Below are 17,926 nucleotides of genomic sequence, written 5' to 3'. Positions count from 1 at the left end.
TTTCGCGCCCCCTCCCCCCCCAATTTGTAGTAGGTGAGGCTCCTGCACAGTGAAAAGTGGGCACGGACCAACATTATACCACACACCGTAATGCCCATTGCACATTAGGGAACTTTGTAATTACAATTACACATAAGCCCACACATGATGCCCACGACATACTATATAACACTCCGCAATGCCCACGACATACTATATAACACTCCGCAATGCCCACGACATACTATATAACACTCCGCAATGCCCACGACATACTATATAACACTCCGCAATGCCCATGACATACCATATAACACTCCGCAATGCCCATTGCATACTATATAACACACCATAATGCCCATTACACATTTGACACATAAGTGCCACTTACCTACATGCTCAATGCCAGGGGCTTCATGCTCGATGCCAAAGGGCTTCGTGCTCGATGTCAAGGGGCTTCATGCTCAATTCCAAGGGGGACTGAATTTGTTCGTTGCCAAGGGGGACAGAACTGTGCAGCGGCCTGCTCCCGGACGCTATTTTCAATTCAATGCACCGCCGGTGGTGTGCAGCAGGGAGGGAGGGTGGGAGCGGTGGTGTGCAGCAGGGAGGGAGGGTGGGAGCGGTGGTGTGCAGCAGGGAGGGAGGGTGGGAGCGGTGGTGTGCAGCAGGGTGGGTGGGTGCAGTAGTGTGCAGCAGGGTGGGTGGGTGCAGTAGTGTGCAGCAGGGTGGGTGGGTGCAGTAGGGTGGTTGTGGGAGGGTAAGTGCAGTAGTATGCAGCAGGCAGGGTGGGTGCAGTAGTTTGCAGCAGGGTGGGTTGCAGTAATGTGCAGCAGGGTGGATTTGAGACTAGTGTGCAGCAGGGTGGGTGCGAGGGTGGGGAACAGCAGGGTAGGAGTACACCTGACCTTACTCACCCCCCTGCTTGTGCTGCGTCCTGATCCACCTCCCCCTGCCTCTGCTGCTGCCTGTAATGCCCTATGCCCCCGCTCCCCCCGGGAGAGAGAGACGTGCTGCTGCTATGTAAATTCATTCATATCTCCCGCTGGACCGCTAGCCAATGGGCGCTTGCGGTCCAGCAGCCAATCAACTGGTGGCTGCTGGACCACGAGCGCCTATTGGCTAGCGGTCCAGCGGGAGCTATGAATGAATTTTACATAGCAGCACGGACATCTCTCCCGCACACAGCGGGCAGGGGAGCAGGCGAGCGAGCGAGCGAGCTGGCGGTACAGCTCCGGCGCCATGCTATGTTCCTGCGCCTGGAGCGTGTGCTGCTTCGCCGGCTCCGGGCTCGCTACGCCTCTGCTGGGTAGGCAGGCTCCCGAGTAGCTCTCAGTGTGCTGTGTGGTGCGGACGTCTCCGTCTGACCTCAGACGCCGTACAGAGCACACGCTGGCTGACACTGACAGGCGAGTGGGCGGTGGGCTGGGGATGGTTTGTGCGCGGGTTCGGCGGTGGGGAACACTGCTGACGGCGAACGGCTGACGGCCCGGGCTGGCGGCAGGCGCAGGCTCCGCCCCCCTTTAAAAGTGGGAGGAGTTCTGAACCAATGGGGCCCACCGGGGAATCTCCCGGTCCCCCGCCAGGCCAGTCCGAGCCTGTTAAAGTCAGCGTGCCAGCTATTTCACTGGAAAAAAAAACAGTTTGATTTTGCAGTGTAAATGATAAAAAAAAAAAAAAACTGGATATTTCTTATTAAATCTCTCACCCTATTACATTTCACCCAATGCATGTTGATATAGCATGCCATACCCAATTTTGTTAGTATGGTTATACATAGGGCCATGATTTCTCCCATGCACGCAGTTCAGAGTGACCTATATAGTCACTCTAAACTGCGGGCGCCCTGTGCAAGGACAGGGCAGGCAGCTGACAGCCGGTGACTGAAGCATTTAGAATAACCCCCATAGTGTATGAACATATTAGAGAAAGGAAGTGATGCATGGTCCAACGATCAGATTGCTTGCCTCTGTGGACTCTGGCCCTCATTCTAATGTTATCGGTCCCTTTCGTATTCGCACCGGGACCGATGTTACACCTTTTGAGACTTGCATAGTTACCATGTCGTTCACACAGGGGGGGGGTTGGGGCGGGATGATGGCAGAATGGAGGCGTTCGCCTAGCAGATGCCCAACATTTCCTGAGCATACCCATGAAACGCGGCGGACCACCACCTGCCCACGAGTTCTCGTACCTGGACTGACTTATATTTGTGAACAGGGGAAAAATCATTCGATTTCGCCCTCATACGCTACCCTGTTAATGGATGTTTATGCAAAACGCCCATTCGCAAAGCGGAGGGGATGTTTGCACCGCAGCAAGGGGTGGGCATTCGCTCACCCGGCAGGTGGCGTTAGATGGCTCACTCGATTTTTGGCTGCTTAACGAGTCAACCAGAATCACCCCTCTATGTAAACTTACCCGCAGTTACAGGAACATAAGTAAGACTCTATGCCGTTGGAAGGAACAGGCAAACACAATCCTGATTCATTTTGTTTTTGTCCAGTTATTGATCTCTGCTCGGGAACAGAACAGCAACAAAATGTTATTAATACCAAAAAATACAGAAGGGGGGATCAAGACACCTCTTTAACACTATGATACAGAGGTAAATCCAAAGAAACATACAGTATACTGTACTGTAGACATTATTAAATCACTGAGCCTGTATAGGAAAAAAAGGGGTGCACATGTTTAATTACACGCATAGGTAGATAAATGGGAAAATTATGGGTCTGTGGCTTAAAAATAATAAAACATTGATGATTCTGCAAATCCTCTGCTGGTTAGTGAACTTCGCTGCTCGCATCACAGCGGTACCTGGACGCATGCGCATGGCCATTGCAGCACATGTGCAGTCCCCGATTATCTCTCTGTTGCATATAAAGAAGAATGAGGCCAATTTAGAAGAGTGAGCTAAATAACTTTAGATAGATATTAGAATATTTAAAAGCAACAGATAAAAATTCTGTATTGCTCCAATGGAATCTGAATGCTAAAGACAAGAATGAATTTGTTTATACAATGACATGAAAACCCAGTGGTACTAACCAACCCGCTCCTGTCATTTTTCAAACTCAGTTAGGAGCTGATTGGCTAGTACATTATTTTCGTCCACTTTATCTCTCTCCAAAGCTTAGTAGATAAACCTCTAATTCCTGTGTTCTCATCCGGTATCTTTGATGATTCTCCTTGACTGCTCCTGTAATACTCTGTATAGAAACTTCATGGTTCCAACTGTGCCTATGTGAGATGGGTGTAGGGACGGTTCAGTGTGGTGCCTGCTGCCGTGCAGGTGTCGTCGGACCACTTACCTGGCGCCGCACCCTCTCACCTTCAGGCCGTGCCAAATCACGGTCCTGGAATTCTCCGGCACCCGGACACGAACACCTAGGAGGAAGGAGAGTAGATGAGAGCTGTTCCTCCTGGATGAAGACCGATGCGCCCTCCATCCCGCAACGTCTCTACAGAGGCACCCTCCGGGCTCCGGGAAACATCATCATCGGCGCACTGCCTCAGAGCCCGGAGTGTCACCTATTGGCACTTGCGCACCTAGGTGAGGCCTTGACTTTGCACGGGGTACAAGGTCCGCGTACGCCCTGGATGGAGGAAGGAAGGGAGATAGGCAGGAACACACAAACAAACAAGACGACACTCACCGTCCTCACTCTTGTACTGCGTCCGCACTCTTGTACTCTAATCCACGGTTCTCCTCACAGGTCCCTGTAAGGAGACAAACACCAGACCCGTGCAGAGCCTAACAAACCTAAACGTGGCACGACTACATAACTACAACACAAAGCCCTAGAACTGACTAAGTGTGTGTGGTGCAACACAACTACGCAAATCTAAACAACTTTGCTCTGCACGGACAACATACAATACAGTACAAGACCTTACCAACCAACTGCTCCTTTAACCTCTGCCTGTATTCAGATGTACTCCCTTCCTGGCTAGAGCTGGCCAGCGTATGCTCACTCTAAAACGGTACCAGTTAGCTACCTGGGGAACCACAAGGGGACTGCCGCGGAGCACGCCTACCTGTTAACCCCAACCACCCACCTGAAACCTCAATATGGGGCCTAGGGCCCTTTTACTAACCACTTACACCAGTGCCTTCACTGCACTCACTCCTAACTGGCGGCTCAGGCCTAATGCCTGTCGGATCCACAGGCCTAGTGCCTGACTTGGGGAACAGGCCTAGAGGCCTGCTTCAATTAGCCCCGAGTTATGGGGGGCATCGGGCCTTACGCCCCGGCTATTGTGCCACGGGCCTAGTGCCTGGCTAATTGTGGGGGAAGAAAGCCCTTGGGCCAGGAGGGCCCAACAATCAATTGCCCACGGACCAAGAGGGCCCAACTATAATGCCCACAGGCCAGAGGGGCCTGAAAGTACCCACGGACCCGGTGGTCACAGGGCAGATAGCTGGCCTCTCTGGTGATGGCCGCCATCTTCTTTCTTCTGCCAGCGGCGCCGATTCCTCTCCTCATCCAGGAGCCGCCGGTGATTCCCCTTCTTGAGCCTGGCATCTTCTGGCCTCTTCAGTGGCCGCCGGAGCTCTTCTCCTCGCCGCCGCCGTTCTCTTCTCTTCTTCTGGCCGCGTCTTCTTGCTTCAGCCGGGGCGCTCCGCCGGCGTGGGGACTTTATCCTTCTTCGCCTCCCGGTGGCGTCTGACGTCAGACGCCGGGGGCGGGCTTGGGGACGGCGCGGCGAGCGCTGATTGGCTCGCCGCGGCCGTCTGCCGATTCCGAACGGCGGGATATTTGAACTGCCGCGAGCGGCACTTTGGATTGGCAGCCGCAGCTGCGCCAGATCCAAAGCCCCGCTCCGTCCACCGCCGCTTTGCCGCCCGCACTGTCAGCGCTGGGCTCGGTGTCTTGATCCCAGCGCTGTCTGGAGCTTGGTCCCACTGGGGACTCCGCTCCCTCTCCCCCTCACACTGTTGCTCCGGCGCTGGGAGCAGGAGAGTGCTCCCAGCACCCGGGCACATCTTTACACCTATACACCTGGCCTTACTCTGCTGTGACATACAGAGAAGCTCCACAATTTCATCAATCAGTAAACTTGCATTGTGGGAGAGTAGAACGGCATCATCAGGTTCAGCACAGCAGGGAGACACAAAATGGGACAGCAGAAACAGGTGGTGGAGAATGGTGGAAGTGCCCTGTCCAAGGCTGCAGCCCGGCAGCAACTGATTCCATTGTCTATAGGGGGGGGGGACATTTACCTTGGCTGCGAGCAACGTGGATGAATTTACACAACTGAAGCTTCGAGTACAGAAGTACATACTGTACAAGGGGTAGGGGATTCTGGGCAAGAAGAACCCCCCCCCCCCCCCTCTCTCAAGTAACCCCTGCTGAGTTGACCACTTTCTATACCAACATAACTCTACATTTTCTTGTACATTGGAATTTAAAGAAGGAAAACATACAGTACTCAATGAATCAGACACTTAACAATGCTTAAATAATTTATGGAGATAAAGCCAGCCAATGCTCCACTGAGCATTGGGGATTATTCATCGAAGTCTCCTGGATCTGAAACTGGGAATGTGGCACTTTAGAGTATAGCGAAAGCTCCAGCAAAACCAGTGCATCTGTCTCATAATTTCATGTCCAAAGCCAACCATTTAATTTCCCTGTTTACATTTTACAAAACTGCAGCTTGGAACTAAGTAGATCAATGTCTCTCTTAAAGTGGACCTGTCCTACGCACAGCAGAGGTGCTTTTGTGGACTGTACCATTTAGCGAAGAGCTGGTGACATTGGTGCTGAATAACAAGCTGCAAAAATGGGAGGAGCACTAGAGTGATGCAGCATGAGGAAGTATGGCTGGCACTGCTGTCACTGGGCTACATGTGCTATAAGCAGGGCTATTTGTCAGCAGGCTCCAGCAGGAACTGAGGCCCTTATTCTAGTTCACTCTTTCTGACAAAATATTTCTTAGATGGACAAAACCATGGGCACTGCAGGTGAGGCAGGTGTTACTTGTGCAGAGATAATTAGATTTGGGTGGGGTTTTACACCTGCCTCACCTGCAGTGCACATGGTTTTGTCCAGTGGTGTAGCTACGTTTTGGGCTTCCCCCGTCGCCACCCCGCCGAGCACCCCTACCCCGCCGCCCATGCAAACCCCCCCTCAATCCCCCACAGCCTTACCGATCGCGCTGGTCCTGGCGGCTCCGTTCTTCTGCTGAGGACCACAAGAAAATGGCCGCCCCCATACAGCAGACAGTTTCAGAGAACTGTGTGCTATATGGGGGCGGCCATTTTCTGGTGGTCCTCAGCAGAAGAACGGAGCTGCCGGGACCAGCGCGATAGGTAAGTCTGCGGGGGATTGAGGGGGGGTTTAACTATAGCACCGCAGCCACCGGCACCCCCACATGCACAGCGCCCCCCCCCCCCGCGGTGGCGGGGGCTGCGGTGCTATAGTTACGCCCCTGGTTTTGTCCATCTAAGAAATATTTTGTCAGAAAGAGGGAACTAGAATAAGGGCCTCAGTTCCTGCTGGAGCCTGCTGAAAAATAGCCCTGGCTATAAGGGACAGGGTGCCAGATGCACTAAGCTTCACAAGTGATAAAATGGAGAGTGATAAACAGCCAGCCAATCAGCTCCTACCTGTCATGTCACAGACTGTGTTTGAAAACAGTCAGGCAGCAGCTGATTGGTTGGTTGTTTATCACTCTCTATTTTATCACTTTTTGAAGCTTAGTGCATCTGGTCCTCTGGGACAGATGTGCTAAGCTTTAAAAGTGATAGAGTGGAGAGTGATAAAGCACCAGCCAATCAGCTCCTTACTGCCATATCACAGGCTGTTGGTTGGTGGTTTAACACTCTTTATGTTATCACTTTTCAAGGCCTAGTGCATCTGGCCCTTCAAAATGTGCTCTGCTGGCTGTGGTGGAATTTGTCTACATCCCAATGTTTACATTCTGACGTCAACAAATTCTACCACACCTAAAAGAGCTCATACGACATAATGTTGACATTGCCAGAATGTCAACATGTGGATGACAACAGTGAGCCTTTCGAGCATGTGGATGTCCAACCCATTTGCTTAGTGTTAGACATGTCATCATCATCATCATTGTGCACTTCATAGTCAAATGCAGGGGGGGGGGGTGTCTGGTTGCCCAGAAATCCCCCCCCCCCCCCCCCCCCTTAGCAAGTGCCTTACATTATGACAACAATAGCACTGGTGTGTAATGTGATCAGTAGAGCTGCCACCACATGCAGTGTAAGGGACAGAGCAGAGCTGCTGCACATGCCCAGTGTACCAGCTTCTTCTACCACATTTACTGTATGTGTGGACCTAAGCCATCAAACATCGCAATGGACCAGAGAGCAACTGCCAGGAGGAAGAGACAGGAGCCTTACCATGAAGTGGGAGACTGTGAGCTTAGAAAGTGCAGTACTGGTTCTATTTTGTTTGTGTATTTATTATATGTTTAAACCTTTTCCGGACCACTTATTTTAATGTTTGAAACAGCCTATACCAGTGGTTCCCAAACTGTGTGCCGTGGCACCCTGGGGTGCCTTGGGGGACTTGCAGGGGTGCCCTGGGTTGATGGTCCAGGACCAATTCAAGTTATTTATATCCAATATAATAGTCAAATTATGGACAAGCAGAAGTACATTTTGTCCATTACCACATAACTGATCCTAAGGATGAGATATAAATACAGTTTACTGTATTTAATTTAATATTTGTTTCTGACTTTCTCAATGAGAAACCTTTGGCCTCGGGGTGCCGTGAAAACATTTCTGATCCTTCAGGGTGCCATGAGTCAAAAAAGTTTGGCAACCCCAGGCCTATACTATAGACCAGTGGTTCCCAACCTTTTGTCTCTCCCGTACCCCTTGATTAGGCTTTTCATTGATGAGTACCCCTCCTCTAAATTTAAAATATAGACAGTACTTACGAGTGGAGTGGAAGTGAGTGGTATGCGTATCCTTATGCGTGTCCTTATATTAAGGAGTAGCGGACAGGAATTGTGCCCTTCCGTCTCTGGCTGCTGGTTGTGTATTGTCTCCAGGGTTCCCACTAACACCTGTAGGATTAATGCCGCTGCTTCTTCCACCTGTGTCAGCACAGGGCAGATAATTGCTGATGTCTGAGGGCAGCATGGGTAGCTCCCATTGGATTGCTGGTCAGGCAAAAGCACAATGAGACACTGATGACGCTGAAAACAGAACCATAAGTGACACAACATGGTTCTTCTCCATAGCAATGGGTCTCTTCTGTCATCAAAATACTTTTTTTCATATTCCACCATTACCAATATTATTTTCAAGTGCCCCCAACTGGTCTGCAGAGTACCCCCAGGGGTACTAGTACCCCAGGTTGGGAACCACTGCTATAGACCATTTGTACTGTTAAATATTAATACTGTATTCTATACAGTATCCAGTGTATAAAAAAAGACCAATTTTCAGGGCTGTTACCGCTCCCTCAGACTCCCATACTTACTCCAATGTGCTGCTGAGTGGGAGATTTTGGATTACATTTGGAAACTCCAAACATCCTGTGTTTGCCACTGCACGTACTTTATGCAAAATAGCCATATATATATATATATATTATATATATATATATATATATATATATATATATATATATATATGGCTAACTACTCCTCAACTCTATGAGGTGAAGTCTCGCCACCATTCACACTGCAGCAGTGACCAGGTAGCAGGCCACGCTCGGGGTGGTTCAGGCGCCCAAATTCCCAAGCGCTCCTGATGGCAGCTGCAGGATCTCGATCATACACATACGCTTGCATGCTAGGGAGAGGATTAGGGTGTGGGACAGGGAGTGGGGCAGCGTTTACCGGCTCGCTAGACTTCGAATACATGCAGCCTAGCGAACTGGTCTGAATCACCCTTAGACTATTAGAGGCAGTTGGGGAATACATCCTATCCTTCACACAATGAATGACTCATTAATAGAATATTATGGAGTGGATTACACGGTTCAAGTGAACAATCTTATTTTTAGATCTTCCGATCATGCCAAAATGGAACTTTTCCCTGTCTGGCCACATAGATAATTGAACCGAACCATAGGAGACCCAATCACCACTAATGAAGAACGTGGTTGCGATTGATTAATGGACAGAATGGGGAATCAAGATTCTTTGGATTAATGACACAACTGTTCTTTTGTTCGTCAACGTCATTTGTTAAATGTTACATGTTATTTATGTAAATATGATGCATGGTTTTATTACAAGTTTTTATTGTTTTAGAATACTGCACGTTTGTTTTTGTTTTTTTGTTTTCTAAGGTTTTTTTTTTTCATACCTTGATTTAAAAAGGGAACACTTTTATACCCAGGTTGAGGTTTATGTATTTACAGAGATATGAGGGTAGTTCAGGAAAAATGTTTTATAATAAGTCTTCACTTCCTGCGTTATAAAATCCACAGCTTTACCACAGAGCAATAATCACAGAGCCGGGGGTGTAAATTATTAAACAAACAACATATTTCAGGACCACAATAGTTCATTCTGTCATCTTCAGGAATTACCGTCGGTTTTATTGTCTTTCATGAACAACAAGCGGTATCAAAGCAAACCTTGAATTTTAAATATGTCGCTGCATTTAAATGTAAATATTTGTATTCGTAGAATTGCTTATTTAATTCATAAATGTTCCGTAGCTGCTGAAGGCAAAATCATTCTAATTAGAAGAGTAATTGAACACACAACACAAAAGTCTTCAAGAAATGTAATCGTTTGCAGAGGCGCCAACTTTGTCAAGTCAAAAATAACTGGGAGAATTAATTACCAGAGGGAAATAAGAATAGAATTTTTTTTCTTCCAGTACAGTTATTATGAATAACAACGAATAACCATAAATGTAATGAACGTACATAATAACACTGTGGAGAATTGGAGTGATAAACTGAACCCTTAAGAGATAAAGGCAAACAAAATGCACAACATAGGGAGAGGGTGACATTTTTTGTGGCATAACGTCATGTGTCAGTAATGGTGTTTGCTCATACTAGGAATAACACAGCGTTCTTTGAAACAGTGCATTATTTATTTAGGTTATTCCTACCTACTCTATCACTCTGTCCTTCAGGAGATTTTGGACCTCATTCTGATTGGTGCAAGCACCCGGCAAGCACTGTACTGTATTGCAGCTAAGAACGATAGGCCTTGGCTCAGCATGGCTCACCATGGCTATCTAGAGATGGCTAGATGGGGCTGGCTAAATCTGTGTGTCCAAAACCCATTGTAACATGCTCACCACTAAATGATTCTTACACTGGCCACCAGTCATCACAGGCGCAGCGTAGCCCTGGACTTACTCGGCGGTGCGATGGAAAAAGGCATATCCTGCCTGGAGCTGATGTCCCACGCCCTCCCCTAAAATGTTCAGGCATGCCTAGCATTTTCTAAGACACTGCCAGAGTTTTTCTGCATTTGGGATATTTGACCAACTTTCCAGAAGGCCGGGAGTGCCTCCCAGTGTCGGACTGGGTACATGAAGGGCCCACCAGGGAAACGCACTCACAGGGGCCCACCAAGGGGCGTGGCTTTTTTGAAGGGGTGTGGCCACCTGACCAGAGAGGAGTGGCTATACACTATGAGATTTTGGGCCAATTTCATCCGATTTCGGCACTTTGGGCCGATAATCAGGCAAAATCGGGCCAAAATCGCAGGTGTGTAACATCTGATCCGTAAATCCCCCACCCTGATAATAAAGCACATAGGTCCCACAGATAATAATATAGCAAATAGCCCCCCCAGATATTACAGCACATACAGTAGGTCCTCCACACACAAATGATAGTAGAGCACGTAGGTCCCCCCACATATAATACAGCACATAGGTCCAGGGCCGTTTCTAGACAATTCAGCTCCCAGGGCGAAGAAATAAAAATGCAGCCCCCCCCCAAATACATAACATGGTAGTGAAGAAATTGCGCCAAAATAGGGGGTTTGGCGTAATTCCAAAAGGGGTGCGGCTTAATATAAGGGTGTGGTCTAGCAGGATAACAATTCCCTTACAGCTCACTTTTGCAACCTGCATGACCAGACATTGGGGTTACCGCAGGAATTGTCATTGTCCTCCCGCACTTAAATTGGTGGGCTGAAGGCCACACAGTGACTTAGTACGCCTCACAGATAAAGACCAAACAATGACAGGCTACTTAAATCATTATACACTGTTTATCCCTGATACCAATTACACATTACGCCGCACACTGTGATGAAAATTACACATTACGCCACGCACTGTGATGTCAATTACATATTACGCCGCACACTGTGATGACAATTGCACAATATGTCGCACACATGATGCCCATGACATACTATATAACACTCCGCAATGCCCATGACATACTATATAACACTCCGCAATGCCCATGACATACTATATAACACTCCGCAATGCCCATGACATACTATATAACACTCCGCAATGCCCATGACATTATATATAACACTGCGCAATGCCCATGACATACTATACAACACACTGCAATGCCCATGACATACTATATAACACACTGCAATGCCCATGACATACTATATAACACACCGCAACGCCCATTACACATTTGACACATAAGTGCCACTTACCTACATGCTCAATGCCAGGGGCTTCATGCTCGATGCCAAGGGGGTCTGAATTTGCTCGTTGCCAAGGTGGACAGAACTGTGCAGCGGCCTGCTCCCGGCCGGTATTTTCAATTCAGCGCACCGCCGGTGGTGTGCAGCAGGGAGGGAGGATGGTGTGCAGCAGGGAGGGAGGGTGGGAGCGGTGGTGTGTGCAGCAGGGAGGGAGGGTGGGAGCGGTGGTGATGTGCAACAGGGAGGGAGGGTGGGAGCGGTGGTGGTGTGCAACAGAGAGGGAGGGTGGTAGCGGTGGTGGTGTGCAACAGGGAGGGAGGGTGGGAGCGGTAGTGTGCAGCAGGGAGGGAGCGGTAGTGTGCAGCAGGGAGGGAGGGTGCAGCAGGGAGGGTGGGTTGCAGTCATGTGCAGCAGGGTGGGTGCAGCAGGGTGGGTGGGTGCAGCAGGGTGGGTAGGTGCTGGGTGGGTGCAGCTTGGTGCAGGGTGGGTAGGTGGGTGCAGCTTGGAGCAGGGTGGGTGGGTGCAGGGTGGGTGGGTGCAGCTTGGTGCAGGGTGGGTGGGTGCAGCAGGGTGGGTGGGTGCAGGGTGGGTAGGTGGGTGCAGCAGGGTGGGTAGGTGGGTGCAGGGTGGGTAGTTGGGTGGGTAGGTGGATGGGTGCAGGGTGGGTAGGTGCAGCAGGGTGGGTAGGTGGATGGGTGCAGGGTGGGTAGGTGGGTGGGTGCAAGGTGGGTAGGTGCAGCAGGGTGGGTAGGTGCAGGGTGGGTAGGTGGGTGGGTGCAGCTTGGAGCAGGGTGGGTGGGTGCAGCTTGCAGCAGAGTGGGTGGGTGCAGCTTGCAGCAGGGTGGGTGGGTGCAGCTTGCAGCAGGGTGGGTGGGTGAGCCAGCCGCCGCTTAGCTACTCACTTCACCTCTCCCCCTGCCTGTGTTGCATGCTGCGTGCTGGATCCTGAGTCCCCCGCTCCCCGCTGTGTCTGGGTGAGACTCAGTGAGACGTGCTGCTGCTATGTAAAATTCACATCTCCCGCTGGACCGCTAGCCAATAGGCGCTCGCGGTCCAGCAGCCACCAGTTGATTGGCTGCTGGACCGCAAGTGCCCATTGGCTAGCGGTCCAGCGTGAGACGTGAATTTTACATGGCAGCAGCACGTCTCACTGCCCGCACCCTCCGCCTCCAGCTGCCCGCCCCGCCGCCTCCAGCTGCACGCCCCCCACCCTCCGCCTCCAGCTGCCTGTCCCGCCGCCGGGTAAGTCATCCGCTAGCTATTGACTACCCGGCGGCATATCATGTGAAGCGTTAGGCCCCGCCCCACTGTAAAAGTGGGCGGGGTCTTAGATGACAGGGGCCCACCGGGGAATCCCCCGGTTCCCCCCCAGGCCAGTCCGAGCCTGGTGCCTACCATGTTTCAGGAGCCTCCCGGCCAGTCCAGGTGGGTGTCCACGTGTGGTTTAATGACTCAAAATGTTGGAATGCTTTTGGGTTCCGTTACTGCAGGAAAAGAAAACAAAACAATTGATGTCAAATAGGAAGTTAAAGGACACATATAAAGATTCAAATTTCAAAGCAATGCAGGATTCCATAGGATAAGTGAAAGGTTCTAAGGTTGTCAGATCAGAACCGTTGGAAGATGCAGAATTGGCAAGAGGTGAGTGGTATGGTCGGAAATGGTGGTAGGAAGAATCTGGCAGTATGCGAAAATTATTATTAATGTTTAACTATGCTCTGTATATTGCATTTCCTATATTATAACATTTTGCAATACTTTTAGAGCGATGGATGCTTAATTACAAGTGTGTATTGCCAGGGCCCGTTCCGAGGCAGTTCACCATGGAGCTCAGGGCGGGTAATACACTCGGGCAGCAGGATACACAGACAGGCTTCTCGGCTCTTGGCTGTACCAGTGTAGCTACATAGAAACGAACTGCACCAACAGCGCTTAGCATGTGTGTCATGACAAGTCCTGGCAAATGTTCCATACTGAGAAAATCATTTTAATTGGAACAAATGTTTGAAGCTATCAGTACTCTAGTTCCAACAGACCGATTGGCAACAGTATCTGTATCAGCATATAATTTCACAACAACAGAATAGCCTTCATATTGAATTGCTGAGCTCATTCCGGAAGCTGCTGCAAATGATCTGCCAATGTTTGGTCATGTATTTACCAAGAGTAACTCTACAAAGGAAGTAACAAACGAAATAACTTTTACAATAAGAATGCTACAAAAATTTTACTTTTTTATTTATTGCATACATTATTCAGGCATGAGGCCAGATGTACTAAGCTTCAAAAAGTGAAAAGTGATAACCAGCCAATCAACCCAGCCAATCAGCTCCTACCTGTTATTTTTCAAATTCAGCCTGTAACATGACAGCTAGGATCTGATTGGATGGTTGTTTATAACTCTCAATTTTTTTCTTTTTTAAATTCAATAGTTTTTATTACAAACAACAAAACCCCAAACACAAAACATAGGTGGCAGGAAGATTCATGGTAGATGCTAAACTGTAGTGGGCTAAAGGACCTTCCACGCCCAGGGGGAGGAGCAAGGTCGGGGGGGGGGGGCTTGCTCCTTCAGTACTTGTTTCCTAGCACGGCGCCCATCGCATACCATCGTATACTGTATTTAATGGTATGCGATGCAATGCGATATTCGCGTTAAATTAACACGAATGCTTGTACAATGAAATGTCGCATAGAATCGCATGCCAGTAAATGGCATGCGATGCAATGCGATTTTTAATTGTACAAGCACCCTGATGCGTGCTTACAATGTTAAATGCACCCCCATTGTCAACGCCACCCCCACTATCAACGCCAACCCGAAGCGTGGCGAGCGCAGCGAGCCCGCGAGGGGCGGCGGTACGTGTCCTCCGACCTTTTCATACTCCCACTATCCACGTCGGCGTGGAGTTGATTTTAGATTGTGTGGCAAGCGCAGCGCGCCGCCGAACCCAAAGCTTGGCGAGCGCAGCGCGCCCCGCGAGGGGATGCAGAATACATGTAAAGTAATCCGCGTCCCCTCGCAGGGCGTGCTGCACACGCCACGCTTTGGGCTCGCTGCGCTCACCACACTATCTACAATCAACTCCACGCCGACGTGGATAGTGGGGGTATGAAAAGGTCGGAGGACGCGTACAACCGCCCCTCGCGGGTTGGCGTTGATAGTGGGGGTGGCATTGACAATGGGGGTGCATTTAACATTGTAAGCACCCATCAGGGTGCTTGTACAATTAAAAATCGAATCGCATCGCATGCCGCTATATTGCATGCAATGCAATACGATGCACTTCAAAATCGGGGGCGCCGTGCTAGGAAACAAGTACCGCTCCTTCACTATCCACGCCACCACTGGTTGCCTTTAGTAACCAAGTGGCGAGCGAGCCACCGTGCCCGACCCTTCTTCCGACCTTGCTCCTCCTCTCTCCACCCCCTCTCCTCCCCTGTAACGTCAGGAGGTCCTTTAGCCCACTACAATTTAGACCTAACCGAAGATTCATACTGGAATTCATATTGGACAAAACCAAATATTAAGACATGTACAATATGGTTGTAATTATGAGAGGAGAACGTGTACAGCATGAAACAGAAGAAAGAGAATTACTTTAGCACAATATTTAATACTCAAGAATCCGAGGGCACCAGTCGGGCAAAATTATATGAAAACGGTACAGAATGTATATTGAGATATTATTTATAGTAAAAGGCAAAAAACATTCTCCTATACAGTAATATAAAAATTGTGTACCAGCGTGCAGGGGGCGTGGGGAGGCGGCGGGTAGTCGTGCTCATGGGAATGCCCAGTGTTTCATGGGTTTTCACATGAAAACGCTGGGTATTCCCACGGTGGTTACCCATTGACGCGGGTGCCCGGGGGGGGCAACTGACATCGCCAGAAGTCAGCTGCCCGCCATGTTCTATTTAAGAACACACACAAAGCTAAGAGTGTCTTAGTTTTGCGTGTACCTTCCATATCATGTGATGGTCACCGACTTATATATATATATATATACTGGAGTCCCGAGTGCCGCGTCCTCCCCGCACCGTGTACAAGGGTGCTTGCTCTGCAAGCAATCCCTGCTGGCGAAGGCACCGGGCACAGAGACCTCATCAGGAACAGAGTGCCGGCACCAACCCACTATATATATATATATATGTGTATATATATATATATATATATATATATATATATAGCATGAAAAAATCAGCGGCACTCGGAGACTGAAGAATCAGGTGAATGAATCTGGAATATTTATTCCATGTGCAGAAGAAAACGTTTCGGAGCTCGAGGGCTCCGTCGTCAGTTCAAAGTAAGCTTTACTTTGAACTGACGACGGAGCCCTCGAGCTCCGAAACGTTTTCTTCTGCACATGGAATAAATATTCCAGATTCATTCACCTGATTCTTCAGTCTCCGAGTGCCGCTGATTTTTTCATGCTATACATACCCTGAGGACCCTTCCCCTCTAAATAAGAGGGCACCGGAGCAAGTACCCACGGGCATCTACCTTTAAGACCTGAGTGCCGGCCTCTCTTTGGACTATATATATATATACAGTATATATATATATATATATATATATATATACAAAGCAGGACTCCGACACTCTGGCTTTTTTGTGCTCTCAAGGGATTTCCTTACCCCGGTGCCTTCCCAAGACCTTTTCAGGTCTGCATAGACTTCCAAATTGGCAATAAGGCGTCACTCAGGGTTTTCTTCAGTTGCAAAAAAATGGATTTATTCCGACATTTTTCGGGCTGCTTTGCCCATCCTCAGGGAACAAATGTGCTCACACTACATACACAGTAATATACCCTGGTCAGGTCCCACCCCCAACATACATAATTAAGAAAGAGGCATACTCACCTGTGCCGTGTTGTTAGTCAGCCATCATCTCTCCTCCGTTCGGCTGCTTGGAAGCGCTGATGACGTCACACCGGGCGCCGTCCCACGGACCCAGTTTGTGTCATCATCCCGCGCTCACCCACGCCGTCGGGCTTCAGATGCGTCTGACCTCACATCCGGGCAGGTGGTTGCCATAGATACAGTGCTCAACACAATCTGTGAACAAGAATACAATCATAAAACATACAGACAAATACATTTAAAATACAAGTAGCGGTGCTGCGAATTTATAAACATTATAACATCATAATGTCTCCTCATAGTTTTACTTATACAAATGCTATCGCAATATTTACATATAACCCGCTCCTACCTAATCCCCTATTGGTCCCCATACACATTACTTATAGATCCTTATATGTACCAAATAGGTATAAATCATTAAATAAGGTGATCGTACAGAAAATGATGCAACCCTAATTGCTCATTAAGCCCTTTTGGGGCCAATGTGTCCAGGCGGAAAATCCACCTTGTCTCCACCTGTAGGAGGCACTTACTTCTGTTGCCTCCTCTTACTGTTACCGGGACATGGTCAATAATTTTTGACCTGATGCTAGCCACACTGTGCCTATGTTGGGCACAGTGCCTAGCCACTGGCTGGTCACTGTTTCCCGTACTCAGGGCCTGTCTAATGGCCAGCCTATGGTTCGCCATTCTCTCTTTCAACTGGCATTCTGTCTTGCCCACATAGTATAACCCACATGGGCAATACAGAACATAAATGACGAACCTACTCGTGCAGGTCAATGGGAAATTGATGCTTATCTGTCGTCCTGTATGTGGGTGGTTGATACTTTTCCCTACCAGCATAGAACTGCACGTAGTGCAGCCTATGCATCGATAACACCCAGCTGGTCTGGACAGAAAATGTTTAGGGACTTCAATTCTAGTCAGGTCTGTGACATCTACTTTGACTAATTGATCACCAAGATTCCTCCCCCGTATATATATATTGTAAGACAGTGGCAGGGAAAGTCATAGACGGCAGGTACTTTTCCCCTAGAATCCTGTCTTATGGCATATAGACTGCAGGCTATTTCAATCTGTGTGGTAAGCTCCGGCTTACAAAGGGTGTTCTGTCCTGGGCTGGTAATCAGGAGAGCACCTGATTCTTTAAAAAGGAGTCAGCCCTCTCCATAGTGCTCTCTCTCTCCCTGGGTGTTGGAGGCAGTAAGCTGCTGCTAGAGAGAGACAAGGCTGTAAGTACTGCATTACTTGGTCTATACCTGCTGTGTGTGTCCAGTGTCACATAGTGTGGCCCTGGTATAGAGAGGGACGTTTATTCTGTTTAGTTAGAGCTCAGACGAGCAGGTTTTTGTTTTCTGTTTTGCCTGAAGTGTAAAGGCTGTTGTTAGTTTCTTGCTCTGAGTGCTGCAATAAAACTCAGGCAAGCCCTGTTTTGGACCCAAGCCGTGATGTCACTGTCTAAGTCTGTGCCAAATCCTCACCTGTGCCT

The sequence above is a fragment of the Crinia signifera genome, chromosome 7 (assembly GCF_055691185.1).
Source record: "Crinia signifera chromosome 7, ASM5569118v1, whole genome shotgun sequence".
NCBI lineage: Eukaryota > Metazoa > Chordata > Amphibia > Anura > Myobatrachidae > Crinia > Crinia signifera.
The sequence above is the reverse complement of the archived record's forward strand: the minus strand, read 5'-3'. Positions refer to the sequence as shown.